The sequence below is a fragment of the Anabrus simplex genome, chromosome 6 (genome assembly GCF_040414725.1).
Source record: "Anabrus simplex isolate iqAnaSimp1 chromosome 6, ASM4041472v1, whole genome shotgun sequence".
Lineage (NCBI taxonomy): Eukaryota > Metazoa > Arthropoda > Insecta > Orthoptera > Tettigoniidae > Anabrus > Anabrus simplex.
The window spans coordinates 228,744,474-228,763,194 of NC_090270.1; the positions used below are offsets into that span (position 1 = coordinate 228,744,474).

Genomic DNA, 18,721 nt, shown 5'->3' on the forward strand with positions numbered 1-18,721 from the left:
GGCTCCGTATAAATGTGATGGAGGATAGTGTTATGTGTGGTGTATGAGTTGCAGAGATGTTGGGGACAGTACAAACACCCAGTCCCCGAAGTAAGGGAATTAACTACTTTTGGATTAAAAAGCCCGTCTTGGTTGGGAATCGAACCCGTGTTTTTTGAACTGATGACCACTTCTTCTTCTTCTTAATCTGTTTACCCTCCAGGGTCGGTTTTATCCCTCGGACTCAGCGAGGGATCCCACCTCTACCACCTCAAGGGCAGTGTCCTGGAGCTTCAGACTTTTGGTCGCGGGATACAACTGGGGAGGATGACCAGTACCTCGCCCAGGCGGCCTCACCTGCTATGATGAACAGGGGCCTTGGTGGGGGATGGGAAGGTTGGAAGGGATAGACAAGGAAGAGGGAAGGAAACGGCCGTGGCCTTAAGTTAGGTACCATCCCGGTATTTGCCTGGAGGAGAAGTGGGAAACCACGGAAAACCAGTGCCAGGATGGCTGAGTTAGGAATCGAACGCACCTCTACCCAGTTGACCTACCGAGGCTGAATGGACCCCGTTCCAGCCCTCGTACCACTTTTCAAATTTCGTGGCAGAGCTGGGAATCGAACCCGGGCCTCCGGAGGTGGCAGCTAATCACACTAACCACTGCATCACAGAGGCGGACACTGATGGCCACTTCGCTGACAATTCAGCTAAGCAGCCACACAATTTTTAGATCGCAGTATGTTAATGTTTTATTGGCAGACTGATACGTAATAGGAATTTCCGATTCAGTGAGGAAAGCAACGGAAATTTAGCTCACTTCTCATTTCCCTAGTACGCCTTTTCAGTGATGCCTAGGCCATCTATTACAGCTAATGGTTGAGCTGTTGAGGATCCAACCAGCCTTCGGGCTGAGTTCTGAACATACAAAATGTAGGTATATTACGTATTTATATATTGAATATAACTAACGGAAATGTTCTGAAAGCGTATAGAATTGCACGTGTAACAAGAAATCAAATTTAAAAAATAAGTAAAATTAAACCAATCCCTCTCTGTGGTGTAGTGGTTAGTGTGATTAGCTGCCATCCCTGGAGGCCCGCGTTCGATTCCAGGCTCTGCCACGAAATTTGAATGTTGGTACGAGGACTGGAACGGGGTCCACTCAGTCTCGGGAGGTCAACTGAGTAGACGAGAGTTCGATTCCTACCTCAGGCATCCGCGAAGTGATTGTCCGTGGTTTCCCACTTCTCCTCCAGGCAAATGCCGGGGTGGTACCTAACAAAGGCGACGGCCGCTTCCTTCCCTCTTCCTTGTCTATCCCTTCCCATCCTAAGGCTCCTGTTGAACATAGCAGGTAAGATCACCTGGGCGAGGTATTGGCCCTTCTTCCCAGTTTTATCCCCGACCCAATGTTTCACGCTCCAGGACACTGCTCTTGAGGCAATAGAGCTGGGATCCTTCAATGAGTGCGAGGGAAAAACCAACCCCGGACGGTAAACGAATTACCGGGTGAGTTGGCCGTGCGGTTAAGGGCGCGCAGCTGTGATCTCGCATCCGTGAGGTAGTGGGTTCGAGCCTCACTGTCGGCAGTCCTGATGATGGTTTTCCGTGGTTTCGCATTTTCACACCAGACAAATGCCGGGGCTGTACCTTAATTAAAACCACAGCCGCTTTCTTCCCACTCCTAGGCCTTTCATATTCCATCGTCGCTATAAGACCTATCTGTGTCGGTGCGACGTAAAACAAATTGTAAAAATTGGTAAACGGATTAAGAAGGAAAGAAAGAAGAAGAAGAATGTAAGTAAATTATTCCTGATATACAAGTTTTCTAAAAATAAACAGCAAAGATATTAAAAATAAACAGTGTCGGTGTGATGCAGAGCAAAAATTGTAAAGAAAAAACTAAACAATAAAATATTTCTAACTAAAATGTTTTCTAAAAATAAACAGCAAGACCTTGCCGTCTAATGCTCATTATGTCGATGTGATTAGCGCGCAACAATGGTTCTGTTTGGTATTGTGACGTGCAGCTCGCAGTGGGCCGTGGTTGGTCTAGCAGACCTCCTCCTTTTCCTCCCACTTCGTGGCAGGCGGCACAGTGCATGTTCAGCCAGTGTCCAGTCGTTACCATAGCTACTGCAAGGAACACACCGCTAGCGCCTTCGTTCACTCCTCAGGTACGTACACTACGTGACATTTCACTCTCACGTTGTTTTGATAAGCTGTACATTTGTACTGGACATATGGAACGGCGGACAATACCCATCTCTGCTGGACAATCAAATGTTAACCAAACGTCTGTATACGCTGAACTTATGTGCCTTTTAAATTAAAATTTGATTATGAAGTTTGTTTTTTGCTACATGCAACACTCTTAATTTTTAGGGTGATATTCTAGTGCTGGTGACGTATTTAGAAATACATTTCAGGACTAGAAAAATTATTCCCAACATATTTAACTTAATACATCATCCTATAAGTTATATAATTATGGAATTTTAACCCAAATCACTTGTCAGGTCAAGATTATTTGGTGCTGGGATCTTTGCAGGAAAGTTAAGGGTGGTGGGGGAATAGATTGGTTATGGTCCCATTTTACCGTCACCTGAATCTTCATATTGTAGGTCTATGTTACTCTTAGCTATGGCGCTCTGTTCATCTTAGTTAAGATTCCTATATTAAAATATTATAACAGGAAATGTCAATGAATGATTTCAAGACCCGGAACACTAGATACGGCACGTCATGCAGTGCAACTCAAATGTTTTTTATAATCACTTTTCTAATATGCTTCTTACGAAGCGAAGCAAGGTCTTCACAAAACGTTAAGATTTCCTGTAGTTTGCGTCGTTTGACCTTGTGGCTCTAGTAAGAGGGATCTTATTACTGTATTCTGGTTACGTGTTTCAGTATTAAAATTAAAATAAGTAGGTGTGAGATTTTATTGGCTACGTCTTTGTATCTTTATCACGGTGAATGGTTGCGACCCTGGGAAAAGTGATGAACAGTTTCGAAATTGAAAGTCACGTACTGGTCATCAGGCTTTCACAAAATTTTCATTGTCATTTTATTTATTTATATTTATTTTTTATTTATGTATTTATTCGTTCAAATAATTGCCAGTTTTTGTCTAGTTGTTCGTCCACCAGACCTAGGTAATTACATTGATATCCGTTTGCTCATGAGCGTAGGCAGGTAGTCTGTGGCAATGTTTCATGATAAAATAGGATAATATTTGAATATAAGAGAAACTTCCTCAAAAGCTCTGTTAAAATGATAGCGGATTTTTCACAGTTGTCAAAATGTCAAAATATTTTGGACTGTTTTAGTTCTTCTTCGGTTCAGATTGATACGAAGTCGTCTTATGCGCAGTACGATTCCTCGCCACACCGCGTCCCGGCGAGGCTCTCAGTTATATACCATTGAGGTGTTGTACAAATAAAGTGACTATGTAAGTCAGGTAGTGCGTTGACCGGTATTTGGTATGCACCTCATTAGACCAAAATCACAGTCTGCTAGAGAATATACCAAAGATTACTGAGAATTGGTTCCGGACCACTTACATATAAGTAGATTTCGCTGGACCAACGCGGACTGTATGCACATTTTTTGTCCTGACCCAATAGTTTGGCTTGATATCGACGTAACTATTGCACCATAATACCATTCATATCCCTATATTTGACTGAAAATCCAACTGACCAAATGCTGAGTGTCACAATGTGGCCTATCAATGAATTTGTATCTATCAGTTTGGGATCCAATCTACCCATTTCGCTCTTTCAACATCCTTCGGAAAATGTTAGATTTCTGTATTGTTTATTGTATATGTTTTCATAATCAATTTTCTAATATGCACAGCCATATCTGAACGTAAGCAAACTTAATTTTCGTAAAGATCACCCTCTGTGCACAGGCTTGTCTACAGTTTCATTGTTTCTGCTATAATTATTCTCTTACACGAATATTATTATTCTACTTCCTCCCAATTAGATATTGTACACATAACCTGATATATTTATAAAGCACTGCACGACTTTCGTTCGAGATTTATTATTATTATTATTATTATTATTATTATTATTATTATTATTATTATTATTATTATTCGAGAATGGGTTACTCAGAATCACACAGAACAAATACTGGCCGTATTTCAGTCGTGGGATCTTTACCTCTTCTTCCTCGAAGAACTGTGTAATTTTCTTGATTGCATCTTGATCCTGTAGATTTCGCGATCCTAATTCTTGAAGGTCGTTTTCTGTTTTTCTTGCTTTGTAGGAATGTATGGATTTTGTTTGATAATCTGTTCGGTCCAGTATTTATTTATTTACGTATATATATTTGTATATATATACTTTCAGCGTTCTGTCTGCAAGCCTCCGTGAATTTACTGAACACTTCCACAATCTTCTATTAGTGACTAGTTATGTGAAATTAAATGAAATGAAATCGCGTATGACTTTTAGTGCCGGGAGTGTCCGAGAACAAGTTCGGCTCGCCAGATGCAGTACTTTCGATTTGACTCCCGTAGGCGACCTGCGCGTCGTGATGAGGTTGAAAAGATGATGAAGACGACACATACACCCAGCCCCCATGTCAGCGAAATTAACCAATTATGGTTAAAATTCCCGACCCTGCTGGGAATCGAACCCGGGACCCCTGTGACCAAAGACCAGCACGCTAACCATTTAGCCATGGATGAAACTCATCTATAAATCATTAAAAGGAGTGTAACCATCGCATCGTCTTCCTCTATTACTCTTGCCCTCCATGACTGAGTCCATTATTAGCCTAGGTCCCTCCATTCGCCTCACATAACAACGCCGCCCCCTCCCCCCACTGAAGCCGGATTAAGTTATGCTTACAGGTTCATTTCTAACTTAGCCTGTATTTCCCCGTTTCGAGTACCCTCGTGCCATTGTTCCCACGTGATTGTACCAGCGAAAATTCTCGCTACTTTCAGGTTTCTTACTTCTAACTTAAGAATGAAGACATCCTGAGTCCACCGAGCTTTCACTCCCGTAAAGCAAAGTTGGTCTGAAAACAGACCGGTGTAAAGAGAGTTTCGTTCGAGAGCAGACTTTGTTCTTACATAATACTTTTGATGGAAACTGCGAGCTCACTGCATCAGCTTTGTTGCACCTCGATTCAGTCTCACGTACTATCCTGGGAAAATACAAATCCTAAATACTTGAAATGATCTACCTGTTCCAGTTTTGTATTCCCAATCTGACATTTAATTCTGTTAGGTTTCTTCTCTACTAAATACATTTATATTAAAAAATAGATCGGGTGAGTTGGTCGAGCGGTTAGGGGCGCGCGGCTGTGAGCTTGCATCCGGGAGATAGTGGGTTCGAATCACACTGTCGGCAGCCCTGAAAATGGCTTTCAGTGGTTTCCCATTTTCACACCAGGCAAATGCTGGGGCTGTGCCTTAATTAAGGCCACGGCCGCTTCCTTTCTACTCCTAGGCCTTTCCTATCCCATCTTCGCCATAAGACCTATCTGTATCGATGCAACGTAAAGCCACTAACAAATAAATGAATGAATGAATGAATGAATGGTGTGTGGCTTCCGGAGAGGCCTGGCGCAGGCCTTCAGAGTTGAGGCCGTATGGGCGACCTGCGCGTCTGTGAGGATGAGGTCCTACCTAAGATGAAATCTAATGCTGAAAACGTCACAAACACACAACTCCCGAGCCATAGGAATTAACTAATGAAAGTTAAAATCCCCGTCCCAATCGAGAATCGAAGCCTGGACCCCATGGACCAAAGACCAGCATGCTAACTATTTAACCATTCTCCTTTACTAACACCACTTTAGTCTTGGAAATGGTAATTTTCATATCACACACAATGCCTCCACTGGTAAAACCTAGTGTCTTCTGGTGTGGGGTAGAACAAATCTGTTACCGGTACTTTGATTGTCTTGTCTCAGTCTCATCCTTGGCTTTGACAAAATGAAAGTGACCGAGGTGTGAGTGATGCTAGTACTGTAATGCTATTCCTTATGCAAGCCAGTCCCTGTTACGAATGGTGTGAAAGTGATGCTCATAAGATCGGTTGGTGCGCCGAGCATTTCAGTGGGCTTGGTACACTGAGGTGTAATAGCAACAACTGGCTCACAGACGAAAGCAACGGGAAACTACCTCACCCCTAATTTCCATAATACGTCCCTTCAGCGACGTCTGGGTCACCTAACGGCTGATGGCGGAGCTGTTGAGGTCCGAAACAGCCTCCTATTTTCAAATTCCAAGATATTAGAATGCAGGCTCTCAGCACAGACTACCATTAAGACTAAGTCGCCGGCGTAGGCCAAACTTTTATTTATTTATTTATTTATTTATTTATTTATTTATTTATTTATTTATTTATTTATTTATTTATTTATTTATTTATTCCACGAACCTACTACGCAGGCGTACCAGGGGGAGAGGTGTTACTCTCACGTGGCGCGTCCCAGGTGGCGGATAGGGGGGTCCTAATCGTAATAACATATCTACAGGTAAAGAACTTGGCGGAGGTGTTGTACTGGCTGTCAGCAACAAATATAAGGCCTCACAGGTTGACATAGATGTTTCGGCTGAGCATGTATGTGTTAAACTTCTGAGGGAAAATCTTGATAGTATCTTTATTTGTGTGGTATACTTTCCGCCTAGTACTAAACTGGCTGCATATAATGAATTTTATGAAATAAGATGTACAATATAATAGGTTAGGATCCACCTTTCAATACTCCGTAATAAGATGGTAAGAAGTAGTTACAACCTGTTTAATGGGACCGGTTTCAACACATTTTAAGTGTCATCATCAGCCAATTTTCGAAGATCTTAAAACAACTAGCACATTGAATACGGGCAAAAAATTAACAATGTATCATAACGTAGCAATTCAGTAAATGTCCTATTTTAAATAGTAAACAGTTAGTAATATTAGGAGACTTTAATTTACCACAAATTATTGAAGAAAACGATATAACGTGTACATCCGTACGCATGAATAATTTCTTACAATTCATGGGATTAAGAAATGTTAACGGCGTTGTTAATAACAATGGCAGAATGCTTGACCTAGTATTGTCGAATATCACTCGCATTACTGTCGACCAAAACTTTCATCCTCTCGTACCAGAGGACAAACATCATCCGGCCTTAAACATTACTTTTTGTTACCAAAAGAAGGGAGAAAAATGTAATGATGCGGGAAATAAAATTGTATACAATTATAACAAGGCAGATTTTGAATTGTTATACAGAGGACTTTCACACATAGATTGGAGCTTTCTGGAAAATTACACTCATGTTAACCAGGCACTAGATATATTTTATTCTAAATTTTATTCTGTTTTAAATGTCTGTGTTCCGGCAACCGTCAGGAAAAGAAACGATAGCCTTGTTGGTTTACGCAAGAGATAATAAGAAATATTAGGCGGAAAGCATACCATCACAGGAAAATGCGCGAAGGGCAGAAAAATCAGACTTCCCATTTTTTGAAATTCAAAGAATTGAGAAGTGTTAAGAAAGATATAAGCATCGCGTTTAAAGCCTATATCGGGCAGGTAGAGCACGAAATAGGCGTAGATACTAAGAACTTTTGGACATTCGTTAAAAGTAAGCAAAGGAACCCCTATGTCAGTGTAATGAAATACAATGGAAAAGAACTAATTAGCGACAAATTTGTTGCTGACAGTTTTGCAGGCTATTTCTCATCTGTATACTCAGAGAAACGGGCGCGGTATGATTTACCGAAATATGAGAATACGGAAATAGATCCATTGATGAATGTACTAAATGTTAATGAAATTACTACTACCGAAATTCAAAACGCAATACGTAAGATGAAACCTAAAAAAGCCGCAGGCCCAGATCTAATCCCTCCGTATGTAATTAAAGGCTGTGGAGATATTTTATTACACCCTCTCTCAATTATTTTTAACATTTTAACATTTACTCACCTTAGTTTAGTTAGTGATACTTTAGTTGCTTTAATTATACTTTAGGTTGTAAAGATTTCATATGTTTAAATTTTATGTAAAATATACATTGTATATACATGAAGTGGTTAAGTGTAAGAAAGGGCCGGGAGCCCTAACTTCGCCACAATAAAGACGCTTTAATAATAATAATAATAATAATAATAATAATAATAATTTCGCTAAAAACTCCAACTTTTCCTACAAAGTGGAAGACAACGCGAGTTAGTCCGCTTCACAAATCCGGGGATAGGTCAGTAATTAATAACTACAGACCCGTTGCAATTTCTTCCGCATTAGCAAAAATCTACGAACAAACCCTATATCGGCATCTGTTCGAACATGTAGAAATTATCATCAGTGACACCCAACATGGCTTCAGACCGGGGAAATCGACAACGACAAATTTGTTGGAGTTCACTCATGAAGTGTCGGCAGCCATGGATACAGGAGGCCAAGTGGATGTAGTTTTCACAGATTTTAGAAAAGCATTCGATAAAGTTGATCACGATGTACTTTTAAATAAATTAGCTTATTATGGACTCTCTCACAGCTTAATAAAATTATTTGCATCATATCTCTCTGATAGACAACAATTTGTGTCTTATAAAGGATTTGAATCTGAGTATTACAATACTCGATCTGGTGTCCCACAGGGCTCAAATCTTGGACCATTACTCTTCTTACTTCCTAAATGCGTACAGTATTCAAACATATTGCTATTCGCAGACGATGTAAAAATTTTCAGAACCATTCGTTCACAGGTGGACTGTAGATTTCTTCAGAAAGACCTCAATAGCATATCACATTGGAGCGTTATTAACAAGTTAGATTTTAACATTAACAAGTGTCATGTAATGGTATTTTCCAGGAATAAAAATAAAATTAGTCACTCGTATAATATTTTGAATACTAATCTGTCATCAGTAAATTTTATCAAGGATCTTGGCGTGCATTTTGACGCTAAATTGACGTACTCTCTGCACATAAACGAAGTAGTTGCAGATGCTTACAGAATATTAGGATTTATTAAGAGATGCACACGTGACTTCACAAATCCCGAGGCAATAAAGCTATTATACAACTCCTTTGTAAGAAGTCGGCTGGAATATGCACCAACCATTTGGAATCCCACCTTTAAACTATATGAAAACAAAGTTGAAATGGTGCAAAACAAATCTCTTAGATACCTTACGTACAAAATAACTAATAATTATCCTAAATTTGATTCGTATGATGACTTAATGAAACAACTTGGCTATAAGTCCTTAGCAAAAAGACGAGTAATTGCAGTTCCTCTATTTGTCTACAAATTATTTAACAATCTTACTGGTAGCTCTAACTTGCTCTCTCTGTTCAACTTGTCTGTCCCTAATCCATCTACACGCCCGAAATATGTTACTTTCTACTGCTCTAGATCAAGAACCCAACAACATAGTAATTCACCAGTGTTAAACTCAATGAAAATATTTAATAAATATAGCAATGAGTATAGAATAGATATATTTGCAACTACATACACATCCATAGTAAAACAATGTAAACAAATAACTTAATTGTTTTCTGTTCTAAGTTAAAATCCCACTTTGCTGATTCCCATTGTTAGCCTCATAACGTTAGTTAATATTATAGTTTCTAGTTATACCATCTAGCTCATTATTATTATCTTCGATAACATCACTGCCATAATGTATAATTACAGTACTAATGCAGCTTTAAAGCAGTTCGTAAATAATTTTAATTGTAATGTTTTAAATACCTTGTTATAATATGTGCATATGTAACTGAATATTTGTAATACTATGTTACTGAAGAAAAGTGTATTTTTTATTTCATTTATGACTTTATTTTACAAGGACTTTCATAAGAGGTATTATAAATTTAATTTAATATTTGTTTTTATCTAATGTAATAGTATATGTATGTGTTTCACATCATTAGGTTTGTACCTGTCTGAAGCACAATAAATAAATAAATAAATAAATAAATAAATAAATAAATAAATAAATAAATAAATAAATAAATAAATAAATAAATAAATAAATAACCGGCTTGCCGGCGGACTTGAGGGAAATAAAATACCTCTCGCGCGGACCAAACACACAATCCCCTGTGGGTGGGGGACGCAGATGAAGAATTCACCCACGGTATCCCCTGCCTGTCGTAAGGGGCGACCAAGGGATGATGGTATTAGAACCATGAAACTACTTGTGATGAGTACCATCACGCGGTGAACACCATGGGTCGCTTTTACTTGCGCGTAGTACAACTAGAGTAGAGTGGTACAATTTAGATATAAGTACAATTCCGATCAAACTTAGAAAACCCGCTGTATTTCATTTTTCAATGTTAGTACCACTTAACTCTTACCAGCTGTGGGAAGAGTGAAGCTGCTTCTTTGTGAATGTGAAAAAATAATACATCTGTTTCTATTAGTTTGCAAGAAACGTAGCAAGGTGAGCGATGCTTCATTGCATTTCACGTTGTTATAAATTTGAAACTGTCATAGCTAAGCTCTGGGACCTTTTCTTGAAGTGTAAAGTGCTATTCATAATAACGCCATATCTCTACGAACCTCACGATTGGAGTATGATACTGCAAACACTGTCTCTTGTATCCTTGTAACTTGTTGATGGATCCATTGTTGAAGTACATGTGGTACATTTTCGATCAGATGGAATGGTACATAGATGTTTGCATTTTTCTCACTGCAGATGACGCACAGAAGGTCAGAGAAGGAAGTGCATATGAAATGGTCAATTATGCACCTTCACTGACCTTCAGTCAGTTGGTTATCGAAGAAACAATACACTTGCCTAAAATTTCTGAGACTCCTTCAAACAGTCAACCCAAAATGAATCATCATCCTGTCCACGAATGTAATGAATGACTACAATTCAGTACTAATTCAACACCAGCTAATTCAGCCATTATGGAAACTGCTTCAACGTCAACTTCTAATGTTACAAGCACTGTATCACCCGACAAATCTATGAAACATATCTTATCACCTGAAAAGAAATCCACGCCAAAATTTGAAAGGTAATATCTTAATCCCAATTAATAATAGGTCAGCTTTTTCAGATTGTTAAGTTCAAAATATATCTCTTTTTGAGAATGACAATAGTGCAAACATTAATCAAAAGATAAGCGACATGTCAAGCACAACAAATCTTCAAGATGATACACATCAACCACCAGCGGTACAACTGCGATCAAAGACGGGCTCTTCTGTCTCGTACAGTTTTTGCAACGAGGGTTTATTTAAATACTGTTATTGATAATGTGTGCCATTGTCTAAGGTGTCTATTTCATTGTGAATGTAAAAGAATGTTGATAGCACCGCAAATGAAGTGTGAGTGCATGATTAATTAAATTTTGATCGAAAATGTACCACCTTACCCTATGTTAGGTACCAAATATGTTTGTGATTAGTAGCAAACGAGCGCGACGGCTTCTACAGTACCTGAGATTAGTAGCACTACAGTATATGAGGAACACCACGGGATGACGGAACCCATGGTTCTGGCTTGCCTATGATTAGTGCCCACTATATGAGGAACACCACGGGATAGTACGAGTCCCTGTGGCTAGTACACTTATGTGATGAACACCATAGGTTTGCGTTGCCTGTAAATGGCATCATTCTTCGTCCTCACGTTTTGAATTGTGATCAGTGGATGTTTTTTGGGCTTTTAATTTGACATTTCATTTCGTCTCATTTCGTACCATTAGGGGCCGATGACCTCGATGTTAGGCCCCTTTAAACAAGCATCATCATCTTATTTATTTATTTATTTATTTATTTATTTATTTATTTATTTATTTATCAAATGCACTCCTCCAAACTCGGTTCATATCTTTCACCTACTTCTCATCTAACGTGATATTAATGCCACTTGTTGGTAATCGACAGTTATTTTAAATATTATATAAAAACAATGGGAGGTTCATCGATTTTTCTTATTCTACATTGACAGCATTCTGCCATCAGCTCAGTGTCTCGTGGACTCGATTCACGGCGAAGCCGGTGATTTAAGCCACGTCTGGTTATGTCTTCCAGCTCGGAGACTGGGTGTTTGTGATTCGTTTCTATGCATACCTCCTCTAGTCACTGTGGAAACACGTGCCGGGATGAACAATTCAGTTGGTAAATTGCAAGATCACAGGTTCGGTACCGGCTAGGTCTGTGATAAAGTACCCCAGCCTTGTACCGGTAGATTTACTGGCAACTCAGCGCCTACGTAAACTTAGTTAGTTGGGTGTGAAAAGTGTCTACTTCTTTTTCGTATTCTTCTTATTATTAGAAACACGCACATAGGATTGGTCTCAAGGAACAACTGGTCCTAGTCCCCATATGGTGCCTATCCAAAGATATTGGGAACAAGGTTAGGGAATAATGGGAGATCACCCTCAGTTGATATATCTCAATGTCACACCCGCATGGCCGAAATTCGTGCTCGATTCTCATGATTACAAGACTAGCGACGCAATCACGATGTCAGTAATGGTGCTTGGGTCAAAATACTAATCAGGCATTTCTCAAGCTGCAACTATTACCACTTGTCAGTCACCTTCACGCTGCCTTGAAAGACAGATCCGATCTTAGGCGAGCCATTCAAACAAGCAGGCAATATCTTTCGAACGGCAGTAGAAGTGGTATAGGAGAAGGGTTTCCTCCAGGGTGTTACCCGATATCTACAGCTCTCTTAACATGAAGGGAATATCAAGGATCAAGGTATTGCATATTTATTCTGATTGGGTGCAGGAAAGGAAACTTGCCAGTAAATTTCTTTCTTTTTCTTTCTTTCTTTTAGTGGTTCTACATCACTCTAGCTCATACTTTTCGGCGCCATTAAGGTAGGTAAGGAATAAGACTAGGAAAGTAGCGGACGGGGCTTTAATGTACAGCACCAGCATTTGCTTGGTGTAGAAATAGTCAACGATGAAAAAAACATTTTCAGGGTTGCCGAGGGTGAGGTTCGAACCCACGGTATCCCGAATGAAAGATTTCAGGTAGAAGACCGGTACTAGGTAGCCAGTTCGTACGTAATTTGCCTAGAGAGAGACTAGACAGGAAGGGATAAAGGCGGAGCCTGGCAGAAGTGAATGGCAGACTCTGTTTCGATTACACCCAGGAAATCATAACTAATATTTTATTGTCCCTTCAGTTGCTGAAGATTTTAAGATACTTCGGACTTCCGGAATTTGGTTCTGTAGGAGTATCTTACCGACCAGGAGCCTCCGTGGCTCAGGAGGCAGCGTGCCGGCCTCTCACCACTGGGTGCTGTGGTTCAAATCCCTGTTAACTCCATGTGAGATTTGTGTTGGGCAAAGCGGAGGCGGGACAGGTTTTTTCCGGGTACTTCTGTTTCTCTTGTCAACTTTCATTCCAGCAACACACCCCAATATAATTTAATTTCATCTCTCAGCCATTAATCATTGACCCCAGAGAAGTGTGACAGGCTTCGGCAGCCGGCACAATCCCTATCCTCGCCGCTAGATGGGGATTCATTCATTCATTCCATTCCATTCCTGACGCGGTCGAATGACTTGTAACAGGCTGTGGATTTTCATTTCGAGAGTATCTTGCTGATCTAGTACGATACGTAATACTGTTATGAGACAATAATGGTATGCATAATGTTGAAAATGCGATCATGGCCGGACTCTGAGGCAACAGTAGATACAGCGGCCGGTGAGGAGGTGGACTGATCGTAGTAAGATGTCCCCATTCATCATTCGGCTTTGTGTTTTCAAGGCGACAAAGCACTTGCTCGCCAACGGCTTTGATGAGCCATTAAGGACGTGTGCATAGATAAGACGCAGAAAATGACATAAGTAAGACTAAAGCCACACACACTTGCGTGATTTCAAGCAGCGCTACCGCGTGTTTTTTACGCAGTTGGACGACCTGCGAGGTGGGTGGCCACATTTGCGTGTTTGCATGGCGTGATTTTATAAGTGTTGTGTATTGTAAAGTGCCGGCTCCGTGATGTAGGGTAGCGTGGTTGCCTCTCACCCCGAAGCCCCGGGTTCGATTCCCACCCAGGTTAGGGATTTTCCCCTGGATCTGAAGGCTAATTCGAGGTCCACTCAGCCAACTTGATTACAATTGAAGAGCTATCTACCGGTGAGATGCCGGCCCCGGTCTAGAAAGCCAAGAATTTCGACCGAGAGGATTCGTCGTGCTGACCACACGACACCTCATAATCTGAAGGCTTCGGGCTGAGCAGCGGTCGCTAGGTAGGGCATGGCCCTTCAGGGCTGTTGCACAATCGGGTTTTATATTGTAAAATAGCAAAGCATCGCCATTGCTCTGCATATGGAAGAAATTCCATTAAACCCCCTGTGGGTGGGGGACGCAGACGAAGAATACACCCACGGTATCCCCTGCCTGTCTTAAGAGGCGACTAAAAGGGGCGACCAAGGGATGATGGTATTAGAACCGTGAAACTACTTGTGATTATTACCACCACGCGGGGAACATCATGGGTCGCTTTTACTTGCGCGTAGTACCACTAAGTTAGGTACCAAATAGGTTTGTGATTAGTAGCAAGAGTGCGTTGCTGGCTTTTACAGTACCTGTGATTAGTACCACTTTACGAGCGACACCATGGTTCTAGCTTGCCTATGATTAGTACCCACTATATGAGGAACACCACGGGATAGTGCGAGTCCCTGTGGTTAGTACACCTATGTGATGAACACCATAGGTTTGCGTTGCCTGTAAATGGCGGCGCAATGTGCGAAACACCATAGGTCTGTATTACATGCGCGAATTTCATTACCTGTGAGTAGTACCATAATGTGTGGAATACCGCGAGTCTACGCTACTTTTGATTAGTGCCCTACCATGACAAAAACCATGGTTCTACTTTCCTAGCGATAACTACCATTGAGAGGGGCCGATGACGTGGATTTTGGACTCCTTTAGACTACAAACATAATCGATTCAGTATTATGGTATAGAAGCAGTTCCTTGGTCAGTAATACTATTCTTTTATACGTCATTTTCTGTGACTGTGAGGCATTGCGGGTCGGATCCACTGATTGTTGTAAATTTATATCCATCCACGTTTTGAATTCTGGTCAATTGAGGATTTTGGACTTTTAATTTGACATTGCATTTCGTCTCATTTCGTATCATTAGGGGACGATGACCTAGACGTTAGGCCCCTTTAAACAACAATCATCATCATCATCATCATCAAATCCCATTAAATAACGCCGTTGTTGCGTGATGTGCTGCGTTTGTTGGTCTTCGTCGTCGTCAAAGGAAATATTGGATCCATCCTATAATAAGTGACAAGCCATCAGGTGAACAATTTGTGCTCCTACACAATAAACTAAAAGACAACCAAGATGATTTTTTGAGTATTACACAATGTCCATGACCACATTTGAAATGCTTTTCTGTTTGTTGAAAAAATGCTATCAGCAAAAGAAACACGTCTCCCCCAACACAGCGCCCGTTACTGATAACCACGCATCTCTCCTCATGTCTTTGTTTTTGAATTCTCTGTCCTTTGCATCGTAAAGGCACGAGTACTTCGTTTCTCCAAAATTATTAATTCACTGTCGAATTCCATTTTGCAAAGTGAGAAAGAACGCAGATGGACCACGCGCAATATTCAAACAAGAACAGAATACCGCAGCGTCTTCTTCCCGCAAGTGTGGCCCTAGGCTAACAGATACATTTGGGGAGTAATTTTTTAAATATATGAATACAAGGGAGCCAGACTGAATTGCTCATTCGATAGAACGCACACTTTCGGACCCCGCGTTCGATCCCGGCTAAATCCGGAGGTATTTGAAGGTGCTATAATATGCCAGGTCGGTAGATTTACAGGCAAATATCCAGCACTTCAGTTTCTCCGTAAATCGTAAAAAATAATCAGCCGAGCGTGAAATAGAAAACAATGTATACCAGCGGTGGTGTGTGGACAAACCATCTGGTGGTTCACCGCTTTAACAAATAACGTGTTGTAGAATAGAATACTTCCATCCCCTAGTTCCGGATCACCTGGAACTGAGGGGAGAGTAATCATTTATTGCAATTCATATTGTTCTGATACATGGATGCTTTTCTTATTACATTTAAATTGATCTACTACAACCTTAAAATTACATTTACACCTAGTTATTATGGCCACCTAATCTCCAAATTGTATCTTTAAAAAAAAATTGTCCTAGACGTTAACAGTATAATGTGTTGTTTCTTGATGGTGACATTGCTTGATTAACAACCAGACTTCCTTTGAAGGCGCATGGTTGCAGCGCGAAGAAGTTAGCAAAACAATGCAAGATGATGATGATGATGGATGATGATGATGATGATGTGAAAGGTTCCTAACTCACTTACTAATTTTACAAATATATAAATCTGAATTAAAAAATGAAAAATATGAAAATTAATATTCATTAAATAAAATACACAATCGTCGGACCTTGTGCTCACACTTACTTCTTACCTGCTTACTTACACATACGTTATTTGATGGGTGCCAGCTACAACTCAGTGCAGCAATAATAAAATGAGAATCTTACTTTTGACAACATACCATATAAGTTCTAGGAAAAGGAGATTGGCGTTCGGTTTTCCCATTAAATTAAGGGTTAAGTGATTCTACTCTGGAAATGAAACGAAATATTAATTTGATAGAACAAAATATATTCTTGAAATAATTTCAATAAAAATAGTGAGAACTGCTGCGATTAAAACAGATGAGAATATGAAATTATGACATTGCAACTGAAGGAATCTAGGCATGAATTTGAATTCTTCTTGACCGGACATTTAACAATTATACACGACTTGACTGTACCTTCAACATTTTGAGTGTAATTACGACGTATTCCTTAGATCTGGTGTTTACTGTAGATGTGTCACGCTTAATTTGGTGATGTATCCATGTGACTGCTTCTTCTCTCCATATCATATGACTACTTTGTAAATCTGTATGGTATGACTTCATTGCAAGTGTATCCTTCTATGACTCCATCACTGGTCACCATCCACTTTACTTCTTCTCTCTTCACCTTCCGTATAACGAATGTCTCCCGTTGACTGACTGAGGCCACTCCATCTCGTTCACTTAATGGCCAACTGTGGCTTCTCCTTCCAGTAGAATGACTTCTTCACTGTTCAGCTTCCGTTTAACTGATGTCTCCCGTTGACTGAGGCCACTTAATCTCGTTCACTTAATGGCCAACTGTAGCCCTCCTTCTAGTAGAATAATGACTCGGGCTGCAATATGCAGCCACCTTATACAGGGTGTTAGGTGTATACGTGCAGATATTAAGCTAGTCGGCTAAGAAAAATACATCTCATAATATATGCTATGTACTTTTTACCTTGTCCTATTAGTTTGCCCATAACTGAGCCAAATATTTCAGGACCTAATGTGTTTTGAACGGCCGTAGCAGGATACGCCGGTGATGTCATTCTGTCCACGCGTAGCGGAAGTACAGTAGCCGAGTATAGGGCTTGTTGAACCTGTTTCTTATCGCAGGCCAACACATGTTGTTGTGCACTTCCCCTAAAGGCTTGGCAAGTAGAAGAGGATGACTCACGTGCCAGGTCACTTGCTGTACTCGAAAACCGGTGTAGGGTACTCTGTGTGAAAAGTACACAGAATCCTTACAGTGACGTCGAAGATCCGTACAAGCACATACGTGCGAATCAAGTGTTGTGTATTTGTGTGCGATTTTTAAGACGTCAATGGCATTACTCAGTGATCCAAGCTGACAAAATGAAAGGAAATGGTTAATAAGTAAATGAAATATGGGCGCAACATTTCTGTGCTGTTATTGCGACAGTCTACGATGAATTTCTGACAATAGACAATGCGGGTTGTCTATGCTTATTCATAAACTTTTCAGGTCATTGAAAGGACGGTGGACACTGAAAGAAAAGGCTATAAGTATTCAGTGAAATTGTTATTAATGAGACAAATTTCAAAAACCGTAGTTGCATCCATCGTGAACATTGCTCGAAGGAAAAAGACCTACTGTGGAATTGCCGCCGGGCATTTCTAATAGAAGGCTTATTCTTCTTTTTCCTAATCTGTTTACCCTCCAGGGTTGGTTTTTCATGGGACACAGCAAGGGATCCCACCTCTACCGCCTCAAGGCTAGTGTCCTGGAGCGTGAGACATTGGATCGGGGATACAACTGGGGAGAATGACCAGTACCTCACCCAGGCGGCCTCACCTGCTATGCTGAACAGGGGCCTTGCGGGGGTATGGGAAGATTGGAAAGGATAGACAAGGAAGAGGGAAGGAAGCGGCCGTGGCCTTAAGTTAGGTACCATCCCGGCATTTGCCTGGAGAAGGGGGGAACTACGGGAAACAACTTTCAGGATGGCTGAGGTGGGAATCGGACCACCTCTACTCATTTGACCTCCCGAGGCTAAGTGGACCCCGTTCCAGCCCTCGTACCACTTTTCAAATTTCTTGTCAGAGCTGGAAATCGAACCCGAGCTTCGGGGTGGCAGCTAATCACACTAACCACTGCACCACAGAGGCGGACGGAAGGCTTATTACTGAACAGTAAGTACCGATAGGTGAAATGATGACTGTAATGGACCCGTTTAATTAGAACTTCCGTAAAAATAATATTACTACTACTACTACTACTACTACTACTACTACTACTACTACTAATAATAATAATAATAATAATAATAATAATAATAATAATAATAATAATAATAATAATATCTTTACGTTCCACTAACTAATTTGCACGGTTTTCGGAGACGC

At 40.5% G+C, this 18,721-nt stretch overlaps 1 protein-coding gene across 1 annotated transcript in view; it reads left to right on the plus strand.

The window, feature by feature from the left end:
- Window positions 1–2,114: 2,114 nt before the first annotated feature.
- The window catches only part of LOC136875676 (sodium-independent sulfate anion transporter), a 323,055-nt gene continuing 306,448 nt past the window's right edge, over window positions 2,115–18,721 (plus strand). Inside the window, exon 1 of the mRNA XM_068228098.1 lies at window positions 2,115–2,158. The gene's annotated coding sequence lies outside the window, so the exon portion shown is untranslated. The remainder of the gene's footprint in view (window positions 2,159–18,721) is intronic.